Below are 4,331 nucleotides of genomic sequence, written 5' to 3' on the forward strand. Positions count from 1 at the left end.
CGTGTAGATACCACCAAACAGCCCTGTATGTGTCAGGACCTGTGTGGGCCCTGGCAGGAGGTGCAGGAGGAGCAGGAGGCGCAGGAGGTGCAGGAGGAGCAGGAGGAACAGGAGGTGCAGGAGGCGCAGGAGGAGCAGGAGATGCAGGAGGAGCAGGAGGCACAGGAGGCGCAGGTGCAAACAACCTACAAAAACTCTCTGCTGGGTCACAGGCGTCAGATCCAATGGACGTGTGTCCTCATCCAACTCAGGGAGGGCATCTGATTTAAACTGTTTAAACTGTGTGAAAATGAAGCCAGGCTCCAGTTCAACTGATTTATGCAATAAACTTTAAAACTCTAAACAAAAAAAAAAAAGAATTGAAACTAGGGATGCACCGGTAGCGATACTGGTGTCAAATATCGGCGCCGATACTGATAAATGAGTGGGTTCATGTATCGGGTCCATGGTATCGGGTCCGTGGTATCGGGTCCGTGGTATCGGTTCATCCTGGTTTAACTGGATCAGAACATTTAGATTTAAACGTCTGATGATGTTTGAAGCAGAAACTCTGAGGTGAAGTGTTTAATGAAATAACACACGTCTCCACATCGGTCAAATATCTAAAGTCAAAGTATCGATATCGGAATCAGAAAGAGCCGGATATATCTAAAGTCAAAGTATCGATATCGGAATCAGAAAGAGCCGGATATACCTAAAGTCAAAGTATCGATATCGGAATCAGAAAGAGCCGGATATACCTAAAGTCAAAGTATCGATATCGGAATCAGAAAGAGCCGGATCCCTGTTAAGATTTAATATGAGAGACAAATGTGAAACATGTTTTGTCCAAATGGCTCAGTCGTGATTCTGTGTTTAAGAGTCTGAACTGAGCTCCTTATGAGGACCATGAGGCCACCCCTCCTCCAGCCTGCACCTCCTCCATGAGGCTGCACCTCCTCCATGAGGCTGCACCTCCTCCATGAGCTCCTCCACATGAACCTTCTCCCTGGTCCCATCTTTCTATTTTGATATTGACATAAACACAGGACTTCACCAAAACAGCAGCTCCAGTGTCTCTGACTCTAAACTCACAAGATGAGACGGTTAAATGTCAGGAAGAAATACTACTACTACTACTACTACTACTACTACTACTACTACTACTACTACTACTATATTAATATATGTATATACTACATGTACACACATTGTGCTCCTACAGTAGAGCCTATACACACATAATATAGAACAGTGAGAAGCAGTGTGTCTGTAGAGAGTTCAACTTCAGCAGCCGTCACACAATAATATGAATAATAATAATATATATACATACATATATTCAGTCTTTTTGAACAGTTCAAACTGTGATTTAAATTTGATGGTGATATATTTGGAGACGACACACCCACAGACACACACACACACGCCCCCCCCCCCCCACACACACACACACACAGACACACACACACACAGACACACCCCCAGACACACACACAGACACAGACACACACACACACACACCCCCACAGACACACACACACAGACACACACACACCCCCACACAGACACAGTCTGATCGTTCGTCCTCTGGTTCTGTCTTTGCACCTGAGCCTTTTTATCTTCACCTCCCACATTTTAAACCAAACCCTCGTGTTTTAAATGTAGAGCCACTAGAACCTCTGCTGCTCTCCAGCCCGTACCCCATCCTCCCACAGAGGCCCTCCCACAGACGTCCTCCCACAGACGTCCTCCCACAGACGCCCTCCCACAGACGAGCTGGAGTTGGGGTTTGAGAGTGGAGCTCGTCATCATCAGTTGTGGAGCTCTTGAGCGCGGTCCGTCTGTGGGAGGAACATCTCTATCTCCACTCGGCAGGTGGACGTCTCCAGCCGCACCATTTCAGTCCACAAATCACAAACTATATTTACTCCAGAATTTCACGTTCCAACTTGCAGACGCTTCACAAGTCATTATTTGTACAGCGAGGCGAGAGTGGGAGCAGACCTCAGAGGGAGATGGTCGTGATGATGGGCTCTGTGTGACGGAGACGCCGTTGTGCTGATGTTAATGAGAGTGAAGCATTCTGGGAACTCCTGACAGCTGCATGTTCAAGGCCCGGTGGGTTTATCACGAGGTAAATGAGGCGGAAGAGCGACGCGTGACAGAACCGACTCATTTTAAACATTCAAACATCAGCGGAGAAAAAAACACGACGAGAAACGGACCCGGAGCATCATCGAGACTAAACGAGGATCAGAAACTCAAAACCAGACACTCGTTTATGTATCGAAACTGAAACTAAAGTGTATTCACTGTACACTAAAATGTAAAATGTAAATAAATGTGAATGTAAACGATTGTCCTGAGAATGAAAGTCCCCTCTCCACAGATCTGACCTGTAACTGAGGCGGCGTCATGTGTTTTATTTGTGTAGAGCCCAAAATGGCGTCCGCAGTGACCACGCCAGGCTTTAACGAAACCAACAGAAAGTCTGAAAATCAAACATTAGCCAATAACAGACGAGCACATTAACGTTCACTGTCGTCATGGAGATGTACACGTTTAATTATAATATGGAACATTTCAGGCCAAGCGACAGCATCTCCATGGAGACAAGCAGGCGAAAAGTTCCATAGTGCGTTCAGTTCTTGAGGTTCTCGTGGTGCTCGGCGTCAGAAAACCCGGCTCTTCAGTCGTTTATTACTCTAATAAATGATGTAACATAAAGGTGGAGCAGGTGGAGACGACACACAGGCTCCGATTGAACTCCACCTCTGATGATTCTGACTCACACGGCTCTGTCTGAACGGGCATCTGAGCTACTCTGGAGAGACTGTTCTGAGGGGAGGTGTGGGAGAGGTGTGGGGGAGGAGGTGTTCGGTGGGAGGTGTTCAGGGGGAGGTGTTCGGGGGAGGAGGTGTTCGGGGGAGGAGGTGTTCGGGGGAGGAGGTGTTCGGGGGAGGAGGTGTTCGGGGGGAGGAGGTGTTTGGAGGAGGAGGTGTTCGGGGGAGGAGGTGTTCGGGGGAGGAGGTGTTCGGGGGAGGAGGTGTTCGGGGGAGGAGGTGTTCGGGGGGAGGAGGTGTTCGGGGGGAGGAGGTGTTCGGGGGGAGGAGGTGTTCGGGGGAGGAGGTGTTCGGGGGGAGGAGGTGTTCGGGGGAGGAGGTGTTCAGGGGGAGGAGGTGTTCGGGGGGAGGTGTTCGGGGGGAGGAGGTGTTTGGAGGATTCTGTATGGGCCTCATTCATTTTCAGTTGATTGCATCAGAAGGATTTGTCAAAGTGAAGTTGGGTAAAAAGGCCAAGCCACGGTGGAGCTGTGTGTGACGGGGCTGTGTGTGACGGGACTGTGTGTGACGGAGCTGTATGTGACGGGGCTGTGTGTGTGACGGTGTTGTGTGTGTGACAGGGCTGTGTGTGACGGGGTTGTGTGTGACGGGGTTGTGTGTGACGGGGTTGTGTGTGACGGTGTTGTGTGTGTGACAGGGCTGTGTGTGACGGGGTTGTGTGTGACGGGGTTGTGTGTGACGGGGTTGTGTGTGACGGGGTTGTGTGTGACGGGGTTGTGTGTGATGGTGTTGTGTGTGTGACGGGGTTGTGTGGTGTAGCTCTGAACTTTAAACCAGTTCTGGTGCTGGTTCTGTTGGAGGTTGGATAAGCACACACTCCGCCCCTCTCACAGGCTACAGACTCCACCCCTCTCAGACTCCGCCCCTCTCAGACTCCGCCCCTCTCAGACTCCGCCCCTCACAGTCTACAGTCTATCATTGCGTTTTATAGAATCATTTCTGTTTTTTTAGTGAGTTCTTTTCAGGAGGCTGGAGTGATCCTCCAAACCCTCGTCTGAATCATGAACAGGATCAGAATAAAGTGTCACATAACAAACAGCTCCTCACTCTGAAACACAAGTGAAACAGAGTTTAAGACAAGAGAAGGTCTGGAAGGAGAAGGCTTCATCTGGAGGAGCTACAGCAGATCCCACAAAAACATCAGACATGACAGTCACATAAGTCATTTATATAACCCAATATTACAAAACAAACATGATCCTACATGTTTTTGTGTGTCCATAGTGAAGTTGGACACACAAAAACACTCCCCCCAAGTGGAGTATGAGGAAAGTGTGTAGTCTGAGCTGACCAGGCTAGAACAGGCCCAATCACATTTATAATGAGTCTCTCCCACAGACGCTCGTAACATGAAGTATTATATAAAGGAAACATAAACCATAAGACTCTCACATCAGACTAAAGTGCACTCTGCTGCTCCACACAGGCCTCTACATCCACACGATGAGTCCAGCTCCCTATAACACGCACACGCCTCCCTATAACACGCACACGCCTCCCTATAAC

Source organism: Periophthalmus magnuspinnatus, chromosome 21 (assembly GCF_009829125.3).
Source record: "Periophthalmus magnuspinnatus isolate fPerMag1 chromosome 21, fPerMag1.2.pri, whole genome shotgun sequence".
Lineage (NCBI taxonomy): Eukaryota > Metazoa > Chordata > Actinopteri > Gobiiformes > Gobiidae > Periophthalmus > Periophthalmus magnuspinnatus.